Source organism: Nuphar pumila, chromosome 2 (assembly GCF_984573655.1).
Source record: "Nuphar pumila chromosome 2, dmNupPumi1.hap1.1, whole genome shotgun sequence".
NCBI classification, from domain to species: Eukaryota; Viridiplantae; Streptophyta; class Magnoliopsida; order Nymphaeales; family Nymphaeaceae; genus Nuphar; species Nuphar pumila.
The window spans coordinates 113,783,008-113,799,066 of NC_143250.1; the positions used below are offsets into that span (position 1 = coordinate 113,783,008).

Sequence of the window (16,059 nt, forward strand, 5' to 3'; positions counted from 1 at the left end):
ACTAGACTTGAACCAGTTTTTTAGGTATGGTATCGGGTCCAGACCCAAGTCTAATCGGGTCTACTATAAGAGAAACCATACCCGGACCCGATAAGAACTACATGAACTAGACCCGAACCATACCTGGTAAAATAATATTTTTTTTATCATATTTACATTGAAAAATTACCGGTCTTAATCGGAACTCGAGTTGGGCCCGGGTCTGGTATAAAATTTCACAAACTATACCCGAGTCCATGTATTAATTGGACCTTCGGGTCCGGACCTGGGTCTTAATCAGGTCTTCTTATTTGCCACCATACCCGAACCCTATAGGGTTTGGTCTGGGTAAACCCGACCCATTGACACCCTTACCGAGAATGCTCAAATCCTATCTTGGTTCCTAAATAGCATGGAACTTAAAATAGCCGCCAACATTGTGAAGTTCAAGAAGGCCTGCATTGCATGGGTCTTTCTCAAGAACATGTTCGTGCAAAAGGACTTGGCACGATAATACTTCTTTCAGGAGAAGGTTTGAACCACAAAACAAGGAAATAAGAGTGTGAAAGATTACTATAAAACTCTCTCTTCTCTTTGGGATGAGTTGGCCTTGTTTAAGCCTAAATGGGAAGGCCCAACCATTGGTAAGAGGCAAAAGCAATTGGAGAAGGAACAACTCTTTACGTCCCTATTCAGGTTGAGACCCAAGTTTGAAGAAGTTAGGTCTTCAATTTTGCATTGGACCACTACTATATCACTTAATGAGGTCCTTGCCGAGGTGTACCTAGCCGATGTAATAAATGAGAAAAAACAATATAAGAATGTGCCTCTTAGGGCTTGTTTGATGGCTTGTCCAAGATTGGACGGAACGAAAGAGCAAAACAAATAGAACACATGTTTTGTCTGTTCTGTAACAATTGTAGTCAGTCCAACGTTTGGTAGCTTGTTCATAGAAGTTGTATTCCTTATGTCCAACGTTTGTTTGATCCGTTGTGCGGAAAACATGGACACACATGGATAATGGGTCAGATAACTTTGTTTTGGATCGTATGACTCGATTCGCCCAACCATATGAGTGTTTTAACATATTTATTATAGATTTTAGCCCCAAATATGGATCTCAGATTTAGGGATGGCAGTGGACCTTGGAAAAACAGGGATCCGTTCGAACCCGCCCCATTTGGACCAGGGATGGAGGACATAAAACGGGGAATGAAGCGGGGATGAAGGTTGGGATGGACTTACTATTGTCCCCACCCTGCCCCGTCCCCATCCTCGATCCTCGTTAATGAAATTATTAATATACCCTTATATATTATAAAATCTCTCTCTATATATATACATATATTCCTAACCCTAAACCCTTCCTCTCCTTATTTTCTTATTTCTCTTAAAATAGAAATAAAGTTATTTTGAGACAGGGACGGGGATGGAGATGGGGATAACTATTTTGAGACGGGGATGGAGGGTAAAATTTTGAGATGGGGCGGGGGTAGAGACCTTGTCCCCTGCACTCGCCCCGGTCCACTGCCATCCCTACTTGGATTGGATCTAAAAACTAAAAAATGTTTAAAATTTGAGTAATTTGAGAAAAAATAAGAATTGATATTTTTTGATATATAAATATTTTAATCATTGTCATATTACATTTAATTATGAAAGTTTATCATATAAATATCAAACCCTAAAATCAAATTAACTATAAAAATCAAATTATCAAACCCTATTAAATCATAAAACCTTAAAATACAAGAAAATAAATCATAAATAAACCAATAAACTATAAGAAAAATAATTGATAAAATTAAATAAAAAAGCCCTAATTCAAGCCCTATTCAAAGAAAAAAAAGCCCTAATCAAATACAAGAAAAGCCCTAATCAAATTAACTATAAAAGGCCTTAATTAAAAAAATTTGATTCAAATCCGTAATCAAAGAAAATCAAAGAAAAAAACTCTAATCAAATTAACTAGAAAACTCTAATCAAATTAATTATAAAAAGCTCTAATTTTAAAATTTTGATTCAAAGCCCTAATCAAAGAAATTCAAATAAAAAACCCTAATCAAATTAACTACAAAAAACCCTAATTTAAGAATTTTGATTCAAAGTCCTAATCAAAGAAAAAATCTCTAATCAAATCAAAGAAAACTCTAATCAAATTAACTACAAAAATTTCTAATTTAAATTTTTTGATTCAAAGCCCTAATTAAAGAAATTCAAATAAAAAATCCTAATCAAATTAACTAGAAAAAGCCCTAATTTAAGAAATTTGATTCAAAGCCTTAATCAAAGAAAAAAAAAACTAATGAAATCAAAGAAAAGCCCTAATCAAATTAACTAGAAAATCAAAGGAAAAACCCTAATCAAATTAACTACAAAAAGCCCTAATTTAAGAAATTTGATTGAAAAACCCTAATCAAATAAAATCAAAGAAAAAACCTAATGAAATCAAAGAAAACCCCTAATCAAATTAACTTAAAAATCAAAGAAAAAGCCCTAAATAACTTAACTACAAAAGGCCTTAATTTATAAAAGTTGTTTCAAAACCCTAATCAAATAAAATCAAAGAAAAGCCCTAATCAAATTAACTAGAAAATCAAAGAAAGAAACCTAATCAAAGCCCTATGAAAAAAATTTCTTATTCAGAACCTTAATCAAAGCTCTAATTAAAGCCTTAATTAGAAAGAAGAAGAAGAACAAGAGAGAGAGACTAGGGTGCGATCACTGGCGGCGAGGCCACTGACACCTTGGTCTCGCCGCCCGACCACTGCACAGGAGAGAGAGAGAGTGTAATGACCCCAAACTGACCCTCACCATGCAAATAATTTATAACTGGGAAAATAGTACCAAGCTTTCTATAGAAATCAAGGTGCAAAATTTGAAAAGTTAAGTATTATATAAATATTTTTAATGAAATAGGGCCTGTGGAACCAAACCTATAACATGATATAAAAAAGAACAGAAGAAGCATTGTCAAAAGCCTATCTGTGTAAAATACTCCCCATCAATAAAAACATGTATGATTACATTTAGCTGCATCAATGAACATCAACAAAACTCATCCCTAAACTTCTGGTTTTGACATAACACCAGCAGAAATGCATGACATACTTCAGCTTATCAATTATGCATGCCCACATCAATATATCAGAAGTCAATAAGAATTCATTTCATAAATCAAATAACATACAGATTTATAACTCATATCTACACGATTAAGAAAAAAGAAAATCTAATTGCATACAATTTTTTTTTGCATCAACAAAAAATACAGATTTTTCCTCAAAGAGTTTGCATCATCTAAAATACTGATTTTGTATCAATCAAAAACACAGATTTCACATCATCTAAAATACAGATTTTGTATCAATCACAAACACAGATTTCACATAATCTAAAATACAAATTTTGTATTAAACCTAAATCCAATAAAAGCTGCTGATTCCAAAACTGGCTTTACATTAAAAAAAATACAATTTTTTAATTCAACCCACAATCTACCCAAAAACTTATATATAAAGGAAACTAGATTTTATTTTAAATCTAAACCCATGATTGAATCGATCTACGCTAGATCCCACCAAGCTGAACTAAGAGAATCTTATACCTTTTCGATTCGAACAACGAAGAAAGGAGGAGACGTTGAGGGTAACACTCTGCAACCTTCCACATAGCCCTCTCACTCGTTGCTCTCTCTGTAATACCCGTGAATTTTATCAGATAAATAAACTTAAAATTTACGTGTTATAAAGATATTTTATTGTTTTAATTGTTTATTTGTACTTGAATCTTGGATATCCTATTTGGATCTTCAATGTTGGATTCTTAGTATCCTGTTCGGATCTTCAATATTCCATTCGAATCTTAGATATCGGATCACAAACATTTTAATTGGATAACCAATAAGGGATTTTAGGCAAATGGAATCGGATCTCTGGTATTGGATCCTCAATATCATGATCAAATTTGATATTGGATCCAGGACGAATAGAGTGGATCCATGATATTTAAATCAGATTCTTAATAAGAAAACTTCTATATCAGACTTATAACACCTTATGGGGATTCGTAATTGTTGAGATTAAGAGGTTTTAAGTTTTAAGGTTTTTCTAGATTAAAGGTTATTTGATATTTTAGTTTAATGAGGGGCTTATATGTAATTTCTCCTTTTTGGCCTCTCTCTATTTAACATAGAGATTAGCCCTAATAACATTTGAGAAGTTCTCTTATTGTGCAACCGTCTCTCTCTCTCTCTACCTCTGTTTCTGTGCATCTCACCTTACCTTTCTACATGGTATCAGAGCCACTCGATCTCGGGAGCGTGATCAATAAGGACTGATCTTCACCAATGAAAAAAAAAACACGACTTCTTGAAATCAGGTTTGCTGTTGTTTGATTGTGGAAGATCTAATAACAGATCTGGGATGTTACCCAGATCTGTCGTCAGATCTAAGGAGCAGATGTGGAGCCGTAACCCTTGAGCTCCTCACTTTGGAGTTTTTTTTGTGCCGTGATTGCCTGGATCTCCTGCCGTGACCTTTTGTTGCCGAGTCCTGTTCCTGCCGTGACGTGAGTTTTGTGTTTGTTGCCGAGTTGTGTTCCTGCTGTTTGGGAGCAGCAGAAATCTTCATTTCCTGTGCTGTCGTGATTGCTGAGTTCTTTCCTGTGCTGATTGCGTGTGATCATAATTCTGTCGAGCTTGCCGAGTTCTTTCCTGTGCTGATTGCATGTGATCAAAATTCATTTAATGTGTTGTTGCTTGTGATCGAAATATGATTGATCTGTGTAACTGAAAAAACACACACAGGTGGATGTGCCTCACTATCTTTATCCATGTTGATAAGTACAAGTGCTGTGCAAAAGTCGTGAAACTGATTTTGTTTTGGCTGTCATGATGTATATGGCTGGGAGCAGCTGTCGTGAGTTAAACTAGTCTCTGCGTGCTCATATTATTGTTGGTCGTGCATTTGGGTGCTGTGTCGTGATCTTTTTGACTCAGCAGGCTTGAAAGCAGCATGTTAAAATAATTTTTTTTGAATCAGCAGGCGTGATTCCTGAAATGAAATGGGGATCTTCGAAACACGAGCTTTGATTAACAAGAGCAAGTGTCAAGAATGACACTAAAGCATAACCCTTAAAAAGGGTATAATTGGAAACAAAATAAAAATAAAAATGTATTCTTTATTGATATGAAAAACCAATTGCTTAAGAAGCATTGGAGTAAAATACAATAGGGGCTGCACCCCTTTATATACACAGCTGAAAGAGGACTCAATAGAGCTGTTGGGCACAGTCCAACAGCTCTATTTAGAGCTGTTGGAATGTGTCAGTCCAACAGCTCTATTAAGAGCTGTTGGACTGTGTCAGTCCAACAGCTCTATTGCTAGTCAAGTCTGGACAGGACTTGACTAGCAACAGTCATTCTAGTTCAAACTGAACTAGATGACATAAAGACAAAAAATAAAAATAAAGGAAAAAAAATACAGAAAAGAAAGAAATTAAAAATGTATTTATATATATATATATATAATAATATAATATTATTATATATACATATATGTACAGTTTTACATTTTAACACTCCCCCTCAAACTTACGGTACAATGAGCGAAAGTTTGTCTAAGAGAAAGTGAAATCGGGGAGCAACGAGAGGCTTTGTAAAGAGGTCTGCTAACTGATATTCTGAAGTGACATATGGCAGATCAATTATCCCGTGTAGATATTCCTCTCTGACGTAGTGACAATCCATTTTGATGTGTTTGGTGCGTTCGTGGAATGTTCTGTTACTGGCAATGTAGATCGCACTTTTGTTGTCACAACACATTTGTGAAGCCTTTGTTGCTTCAACTCCCATGTCAGCAAGCAGTCGTCGGAGCCAAACTACTTCCATGGTCGTGGTTGCCATGGCTCTGTATTCAGCTTCGGTGGATGAGAGAGATACCTTCTGCTGCTTTTTACACCTTCACGAGATTAATGATTCCCCTAAAAAGACACAAAAGCCAGTGGTTGAGTGTCTGTTATTGGGATCACCTCCCCAATCAGCATCAGTATATGCAATTAAATCAAGAGAAGAGGAGGAAGATAAGAAAAGTCCTCGTGAAAGAGAGGACTTGATGTATCTGATAATACGCATGACTGCTCCCATATGAACAGAAGTAGGAGCATGTTGAAATTGACTTGCTGTATGAACAGCATGTGCTATATCTGGTCTGGTAATGGATAGATAGGAAAGTGCCCCGACAAGCTGTCTGTAAGGAGTAGGGTCTGCAAGAAGTTCTCCATCATCAATCTTCATTTTAACATTAACAACTTCTGGAGTGTCAACTTTCTTATCATCAGTAATACCAGACCTGAAAACAATATCAAAAGCAAATTTAGTCTGAGATAATAAATATCCTCTAGGAGAATAAGCAACTTCAATGCCTAAAAAATATCTCAACAAGCCCAAATCAGTCATTTCAAAATGAGATTTAAGAAGTGTTTTGATTGTTTCAACTCCCTGTTTATCGCTTCCGGTGATGATCATATCATCCACATAGAGAAGAAGCACAATGATCCCTGCATCAGAATTCTTAATAAACAAAGCAGTGTCAGTTAAACAGAATTGAAAACCAATATCAATCATAACACGACTAAACCTATCATACCAAGCTTTTGGTGCTTGTTTAAGTCCATAAAGAGCTTTTTCTAAGCGAAGGACTTTACCCTTAGGAATACTTAGACCAGGAGGGGGTTCCATATATACTTCTTCAACTAGCTTTCCATTTAAAAAAGCATTTTTGACATCCATTTGAAAAATAGACCATTTTTTGATAGAAGCTAAGGCAATTAAGGTTCGGACAGTAGTCATACGAGCCACCAGAGCAAAGGTTTCTTCATAATCAATCCCATATTCTTGGGCATAACCTTTGGCTACTAAACGGGCTTTATATCTTTCAAGAGTACCATCACTCTTGGTTTTAATTTTATAAACCCATCGACATCCTATAGTTTTCTTCCCTGGAGGAAGATCTTGAATATTCCATGTAGAAGCCTTTTCAAGTGCATCTAATTCAACTTTCATGGCTTCTATCCATTTGATATCATTTTTTGCTTGAAAATATGTGGATGGTTCTTCATATGAGTGAATTAATGCAATAACTGCCCTATATGTGGGTGAGAAAGACTCGTATGATACAAACTTTTCTGGAGGCCTCGAGATTCGGGATGATTGTCTAGTTGGAATGTTAGAATATTTCTCAAGTGCACATGGAGTATTAGACTCTTGTCGCCTGGAATATTGAATACTAGTATCTCTATGAACTTCTTCATTTTCAACATTAAGATCAATAATTCTTGGATCATCATCAAAGTTACAATCAAGGTCATATTCATCAGATGTTGATGTTAGATCTAGCAAAAAGGAGTACTCAGTGACGTCTTTTAATTTTCTAAAATCAAAGAAGCTCTTCTTTTCAAGAAGGGAAACATTTCTAGACACATATAGTTTATTATTTTTGAAGTCAAAACATCTATAACCTTTCTGGTTTTCAGCATATCCTAAAAGGACAGGGAATCGCACGAGGGGAAAGTTTATCATTTTTGTCAGTAAATATGAAACATTTGCACCCAAATATTCTTAATCTAGAGTAGTCTGGAGAAATGTTCATAAGTTTTTCAATGGGAGTGATATTTTGTAACGAAGAAGATGGCATCCTATTAATGAGATAGGTGGCAGTTAAGGCAGCTTCTGCCCAAAAGTCTTTAGGGACTTGATTTGCTATTAATAAAGTTCTAGTGGTTTCTATAATATGACGATGTTTTCGTTCTGCCAGTCCATTTTGTTGAGGTGTATAAGGACAAGATCTTTGATGTGTGATGCCATGCAATTTAAGATAATTTTGAAAATCTGTGGATAAAAACTCTCCCCCTGAATCTGTGCGAAAAATAGTAATATCATTTTGAAATTTGTTTTTAACCATATTATGAAAAGTTTGAAAGTATGAAAATACTTCAGACTTATGTTTGAGAAAGTACATCCACGTATGTCGGGAGAAATCATCGACAAAAATAACATAGTAAACAAATCCTCCTTTAGAAATTACTGGTGCAGGACCCCAAACATCCGAGTGTATTAATTCAAGTGGTCTTAAAGAGAAAAAGGTTCTGTTCTGAAATGGTAATCTTTTCATTTTGCCGAGAATACAATCTTTACAATCAAATGATTCAGAGTTACAAAATTTCCCTAGATTTGGAAAATGTTGGATTTTGGCTATATGTGGGTGACCAAGTCTCTTATGCCACAGTTCCAACTCTATTTTTTGAATATTATAACAAAAAGCTTTCTTCGGCATTTCCAAAAAATCCATGTAATAGAGTCCTCCTTCTCTATGGCCTTCCCCAATCAGCTTGCCTGACTGGCGATCCTGTACCCAACAACCATGAGAAGAAAAAGAAATATTACACCCATAATCAGAAATTTGAGATACAGATAAAAGATTTAAATTTAATTTGGGAACATGTCTAATTTCTGGAATAAAAAAATTTTTTGTTTTATAAATTTTTTTAAAATCTCCTATTCCTTCTATTTCAAGAGAAGTCCCATCAGCAGTAAAGACCTTTGACACACTTGTTTTATTTTTAACACATTTGGATAGACTTTGATTATTTGGGGTCATATGAAAAGATGCACCGGAGTCAAGAAGCCAAGAAATTTTACCTAAATCAGAAAAAGATGAGGCTGCTGCGCCGGTTGAAGCTTCAGATGAGGAAGAGGCACCTTTGATGAGAGGCTGAAGGATCTCCATTAGTTGGGCCAGGGAAACTGGTGCATCCTGATCTTTAGGCTCCGATCCAGCAATTGCAACTCTTTTTTCTCTCAGCTCCTTAAGTTTGGGACATTGTGGCCTGTAGTGTCCCGGTTCATGACAGTGATGACAAATAACTTTCTTCTTATCATAGTCACCATTTTGTCGGTTAAAGTGAGGAGGCCTATATGATCGAACATGATTCCCTGGTCTAGACACGGCTAAAACAAAATCATCTTCAATTTTTAAAGAACCTTTCCGGAGACGATTTTCTTCCATTGTTAGCTCTTCAATAGTTTCAACAATAGAAGGAATTTTTCCCCGGTGAAGTAGGGCCGATTTAGTGGTTTCAAATTCCGGCCTTAATCCAGTGATAAACTGGTAAAAATGTTCAACATCGAGTTGTTTCTGACGAAGCTCGATGTCTTCGACACAATGCCACTTTGGTTCTAAAAGGGAAAGTTCTTCCCAAAGTTCGGACAACCCATTGTAATATTCACGAATAGTTTTGTCTCCTTGTGTCATCATTCGAACTTTTTCTTGGAGGTTGCACACGTGTGCAATATCTTTAAGGGAATACATATTCTTAAGGTATTCCCATGCCTTATCGGCATGATCAAATTTGGCAAGACTTGAACATTTTTTAATGTCAACGCTATTGATAAGCCATGACATTATCTTCGCATGAGATATTCTCCATTCTTTCCATTTCTTCTCGTATGAGGCAATAGCCTTGATTTTCTCTTCTTCCGATAGAGGGACGTCTTTATCTCCCTTCTTTTTAGTAAGAGATAGCTTAGGTTCCTAATCGGAACCATCCACAATCCCCCATAAGCCTTTTCCCCATATATGGTGCTTCATGATTGAAGCCCATGTTACATAGTTCGTATCGCTTAGTTTCATAGGCATGATGGTGACTTTATCATTGTCATCCATCGATTACAAGGAGAGAAAGAATATGGATAGAAGAGAAACAAGAAGGAAAATGAGAAAGAAAGAAAAAAAAAACAATACAACAAGATGTGAAATCTTCTCCAATGAAGTGATAAAACACTTCTCTTCAAGTGACGAACACTTTTGCAAACGGGCACGGAAACCGAGGCAGCTTTTCCTCAAGATTTAGTACTTCCGCGGCTCTGATACCATGAAATGAAATGGGGATCTTCGAAACACGAGCTTTGATTAACAAGAGCAAGTGTCAAGAATGACACTAAAGCATAACCCTTAAAAAGGGTATAATTGGAAACAAAATAAAAATAAAAATGTATTCTTTATTGATATGAAAAACCAATTGCTTAAGAAGCATTGGAGTAAAATACAAGAGGGGCTGCACCCCTTTATATACACAGCTGAAAGAGGACTCAATAGAGCTGTTGGGCACAGTCCAACAGCTCTATTAAGAGCTGTTGGACTGTGTCAGTCCAACAGCTCTATTGCTAGTCAAGTCTGGACAGGACTTGACTAGCAACAGTCATTCTAGTTCAAACTGAACTAGATGACATAAAGACAAAAAATAAAAATAAAGGAAAAAAAATACAGAAAAGAAAGAAATTAAAAATGTATTTATATATATATATATAATAATATAATATTATTATATATACATATATGTACAGTTTTACATTTTAACAATTCCCTGCTGTGTTGAAAAATATTATGTTTGTGGGAACCTTTTCTTTTGTCGTGGGACTCTGTGTTGAGTACTGCTACCGGTTGTCATAGTGGCTGATGGGTGATGGTAACACACACTATATCGTGTTGGATGTGTGATCTTGATTTGCAACCTATAGCCATCCTTGGTTGAGGTGGAAGGTTTTAGTCAAGTTTCTTTAAAATTATATTTGAAGTTTGGATCCGAACAGTCGAAGGTCGTGTTTCTCAGATTTCATTGGTGAAGTCAAAACCTGATATAGTCGGGTTCGTAGTTGATTGTGGGTGTGCGCGTGTGGTTGCTCCTGCATTTTGTGAATCAAGCCCATTAGTTTATATTATGGCTCAAGTGGTTAAATCAGATGCAGATTCCTCCAATGATTATGTAACTCTTAGCAGGGCTGAATATGACGAGCTCCTTGCTTTACGATCATCCAATTCGAAGTCTTCTGTTGCGGAGGTTGTGTGCTCGGCAGGTGATGGACTATCTGGTCAAGGTGGTAGGTGGATCATTGATTCTGGAGCCTCTGGTCACTTGTGCAGAAATTCGAGTAACTTTTTGAGTTTAAAACATGTGACTGGTCAAAAAGGGGTACGTCTTGCTGATGGTAGCTCTTCCCCAATTGTAGGGCAGGGAAACATGTCTATTACCTCTACTCTTCAATTGTCGCATGTTCTTCATGCTCCTTCGTTTCCACAGAATTTATTATCCGTCAGTCGAATGACAAAAGATTTGAATTGTAGAGTGATTTTTGATCCTATGGGGTGCACCTTTCAGGACTTGCTGACGGGGAGAAGGATTGGTGGCGGCTATGAGGAAGGTGGTTTGTATTACCTACACCAACCAAAGGTTTCGGCCTATTCTGCTGTTACATCATCCTCAAGTCCTCTATTGTGGCATCATCGTTTGGGTCACCTTCCAGTGACAAAACTTCGTCGTGTCATTCCTCATATACCTCCCTCAGTTTCTTTTCAGTGTGAAACATGTCAATTGGGAAAACATTGTCGAAGCTCTTTTCCCTCCAGTCAGAGTCCGTCAAGTCAAGGATTGTTTGATCTTCTTCATGTCCATGTGTGGGGTCCGAGTAGGATTCCGAATAGGTCTCAGTGTCGTTATTATCTAGTTATTGTTGATGACTTCTCAAGGTTATCGTGGGTGTTCCTGTTAAAAGATCGGTCTCAAGGTCCTGTCATTCTTAAATCTTTAATTGCAGAGATAAAAACTCAATTTGATGTATGTGTTAAAATTGTTCGCACTGATAATGCTCTTGAGTTCAAATCTAAAGACTTACTTGAAACATAGACAAATCCTTAATGTTGCTCGGTGCCTTATGATTCAATCCAATATGCCTGCTTCATACTGAGGCGATGCGGTTTTGACAACCGGTTTTCTTATAAATCGCATGCCGTCAAGTTTTGTAGAAGACCAGATCCCAATTCAAATTCTCCATCCAGAGGCTCCTCTCTTCCCTATCCCCCTAAAGTTTTTGGATGTGTGTGTTTTGTGCATAGGCTGGGTCCTGGTCGAGATAAACTTGCTGCGCAGTCTATTAAATGTGTTTTCCTTGGGTATCCTAAGAACCAAAAAGGATATCGTTGCTACGACCCTATATCTCATAAAGAGTATGTCAGTGCGGACGTTACCTTCTTTGAGTGTATTCCTTATTTTTCAAGTACTACTCCAAGACTACAGGAGAGCCTTGGTGATATCCTTCCTCTGCCGATTCCTCCCATTCCGTTAGAGTCGCTTCCTCCTCAGTCCTTGGCTCCATCGTCGGGTGTGTCTCGCTTCCGAAACCCTCCCATAGTATACACTCACAGGGTACCTCCTACCTCCATGCTGCCATCACCTCCTTCTCCTCAGGTAAGTATTTCTGAGCATACTGTTGTCCCTACATCTGATGATGCTCTTCCCATTGCTCTGCGCAAGGGAAAGAGATAGTGCACTCTTTATCCCATCTCGCAATTTGTATCAGAAGCTAATCTTGGGGCATCTATAAAGAATTTTATTTCTGCTCTGTCTGCCTCCTCTGTTCCACTTCATCACAGTCAAGCTCTAGTCGACTCCAACTGGATGCAGGCTATGCGTGATGAGAAGGATGCCCTATGGTCTCGAGGCACTTGGGACTTGGTTGATCCTCCCACAGATGCAAATATTGTAGGCTGCAAATGGGTATATAGCATTAAATATAACTCGGATGGGTCGATTGAACGGTACAAAGCCCGGTTGGTTGCAAAAGGCTACACTCAGACTTATGGTGTTGACTTTTTTGAAACTTTCTCCCCAGTTGCTCGTCTTGGCACTATTCGTCTTGTTCTTTCTGTTGCTGTGCACCATGGATGACCCCTGTTTCAGTTGGATGTCAAGAATGCCTTTTTGTATGGGGATTTGCATGAAACTGTCTACATGCAACAACCCCCAGGCTTCGAGGTTCAGGGGGAGTGTCAGAAGGTGTGCAAGTTGAAGAAGACTATTTATGGCCTGAAGCAGAGTCCGCGGGCATAGTTTCACAAATTATTTGAGGTAATGTCGAGTTTTGGATTTGTCAGGTCAGCTTCAGATCACTTCTTGTTTATCAAGAAAACCAGTGCTGGAATTGTTGTTATGGTGGTATATGTCGATGACATCATATTAACAGGGAGCAGTGCCCAAAATATTTCTGCAACAAAAGATCATCTTCAGAAACACTTTGTTACTAAAGATCTTGGTCACCTTCGATATTTTCTGGGTATCGAGGTTGCAAGAAACAAAGAGGGCTTAGTGTTGTCTCAAAGAAAGTATGTGCTGGACTTATTAAAAGAGACCGGAATCCTAGGAGCTAAGCCAGCTAATATTCCAATGGATCCCAAAACTCACATGTTCAATGAGAAGTCTGAGTATGTGGATAGTGCCAGCTTTAGATCCTTGGTGGGTAAGTTGCTATATGTGACTGTTACTAGACCTGACATTTCATTAGCTTTGAGTAAAATCAGTCAGTTCATGGACAAACCTACAAAAGTTCACTGGGATGCAACTATGATGGTTCTTCGGTACTTAAAGGTATCTCCTGGTAAAGGTCTGTTGTTTAAACGAAATCCATCTTTGGACGTTGTTGCTTACACTGACGCAGATTATGCAGGATCTGTTGAAGATAGGAAGTCAACATCTGGATTTTGTGTGTTTGTGGGAGGAAATCTTGTTACTTGGAGGAGTAAGAAACAAACCGTTGTAGCCAGGTCGAGTGCTGAATCTGAATACCGAGCAATGGCTCAGACTGCAGCTGAGATTATGTGGGTAAAATCAGTCTTGACCGAGCTTCAGGAGAAAGTATCCCTACCTATGTTGATGATGTGTGACAATAGGGCTGCTACATATATTGCCAACAACCCAGTGTTTCATGAAAGGACTAAACATATTGAAGTTGACTGTCACTATGTTCGCGACTTGGTTCAGGCTGGGTATATCTGCACCGATCATCTATCTTTCGAAGATCAAGTAGCTGATGTTTTTACCAAAGCCCTAACGAGACCAAATTTCTCAAAATGTTGTGACAAGCTGAGCATGATTGATATCTATGCTCCAGCTTGAGGGGGAGTGTTGAAATTAAGAGGTTTTAAGTTTTAAGGTTTTTCTAGATTAAAGGTTATTTGATATTTTAGTTTAATGAGGGGCTTATATGTAATTTCTCCTTTTTGGCCACTCTCTATTTAACATAGAGATTAGCCCTAATAACATTTGAGAAGTTCTCTTATTGTGCAGCCGTCTCTCTCTCTCTCTACCTCTGTTTCTGTGCATCTCACCTTACCTTTCTACAGTAATAATCTATGCGACGTTCGGATCCACAATATTGCATTTGGATCCTGGACATTGGAGATTTAAATATGACAATGACCCAATTAGAATTTTTATGTTTGGATCCATAAAAGTGGTCTAGATCCATGTATGGTAATTCGGATCCATAGTGAAGAAAATTTTGGATCTTTAGATTCGTATTTCTTAAGAGGGTTTTATGATTTTGATGGATCTTGGAACCATAATAAGTGGTTGAGATCCATGATAATGTATTTGGGTCCACAGAAATCTAGTTAGAGTTTATATTTAAAAATTTAAAGATTAATACCTTAAAAATTTAAAAGAAGATCCGGATCCGCGGATGGATCCGGATAGGCTCAAGAGTGGACCCAGCTGTTGGTGGGTCGCGGGTCACGAGTTTGGTCGACCCAAACCCGCACACGTATGTGCGTTAAAAATGCAATGAGGAAGGGATAATAATGTGTGTTAAAAACAATAAGTTATGTTAAAAAAAAAATTTAAGGTTAAAAGAGAGGATTATGCAAACCCTAAAAAGGGTTTGCTCATGAGTTAAATAAGAAAGGGGCTGCGTGTTATCACGCAGCCCCTGGAGAAAATAGGGTAACCGACCCCTTCTCTCTCTCCCCCACGATTTCCTCGGTTTCCCCCATCTCCAACTCTCTCCTTCACCTCTTTAAATCCCCCCCTCTCGTTCCTCCTCTCTCACTCATTACTTTCCTCCTCTCTTTGTCGCACGACTTGAGGATGAGCGCACGGCGGCAGGGAACTCGGCAATAGGGGGAAAAGCTGTGAATAAGGTAGATTTTACTGTTTTTTTTCTTTAGGGTGTATTGTGGGTCGAGCGTGGTGTGTGGGCTTGCCGTGAGCCCCAAATCAAGAAAAAAAAGAGGGTTCTGAGTTTATTGTTATTACAGAAGTGTTGTTTCATTCTTTTACTGTTCATGTAAGATTCATAATCAACGTCGATTGCTGTTTGTGTCTGGAAAGGGGTTGCACAATCCCCTCAATATCATGATGCCATGTTAACTTAAATATAGTAAAGAAAAATCTGCAATTACTTCTTTGTAGTTCTCGTTAGAAAAAAAAATATGTAAAGATTGCTGGTAGTAGTTGCCAGTGCACGTCTTTTGTAGTGGGATGTTGCAGGTTCAAAACTCAATCTATGTTTGTATGTTGAATAATAGGTTGAGACTCCTATAGTGTGGTTTTCATTGTTGATAGAATCTGTCATAAATACTTGAAATACTATCAAATATGGAGGGCCAATCTTGAAAACAATTTGTAATAGGTTAAATATTCAGAGGATTTGGCCTTGATTTATACGTGGAAACCCCTATTCGGTGGGTTTTTGTTTCTGATAAAAATTGATACATGATGCCTTTGTTCAGTCGGTTATGTTGGTACTTTGATTTAAGTAATGCGTGCGAGAGTAGGGTGTCATGAAATGTAAATTTTTCCATATTACTAATTTCTGAAAATGTTTATTTTAGCTACAGTGTTATGTGACAGCCAAAGAGGAGGGATTGTGTTATTCTGATCTTCAAAGTTCTTTTTTGAGAGGTTTTGGAAAATCTTGTTTTGATCAACCTTGTCAATGGACATCAAACACTGAAATGTTACCTACTGTTGTTCCGTGTTAAACGAAAAAAAAAAACTGGTTTCTTGGAAACTGTCTGGCCGGTGTGTATGGGTGGGTCACCCAGAAAATTTGACATATGAATACCCATAACATATGTATATTCTGCGGTTTTAATATGCAGTTTTTCTGCATATAAATACTAGTAGCATATGCGTGCCCTGCAGGGTTTGAAAAGAAGTCGTTATTGGGTCTGTATAGGACCGGACCCGACT

At 37.5% G+C, this 16,059-nt stretch overlaps 1 protein-coding gene across 5 annotated transcripts in view; it reads left to right on the forward strand.

Annotated features, from left to right (window-relative positions):
- LOC149846802 (methionine aminopeptidase 1D, chloroplastic/mitochondrial-like) overlaps nt 1-16,059 on the forward strand; it is a 159,869-nt gene that overhangs the window by 11,600 nt on the left and 132,210 nt on the right. The gene's annotated exons all lie outside the window — the stretch shown is intronic.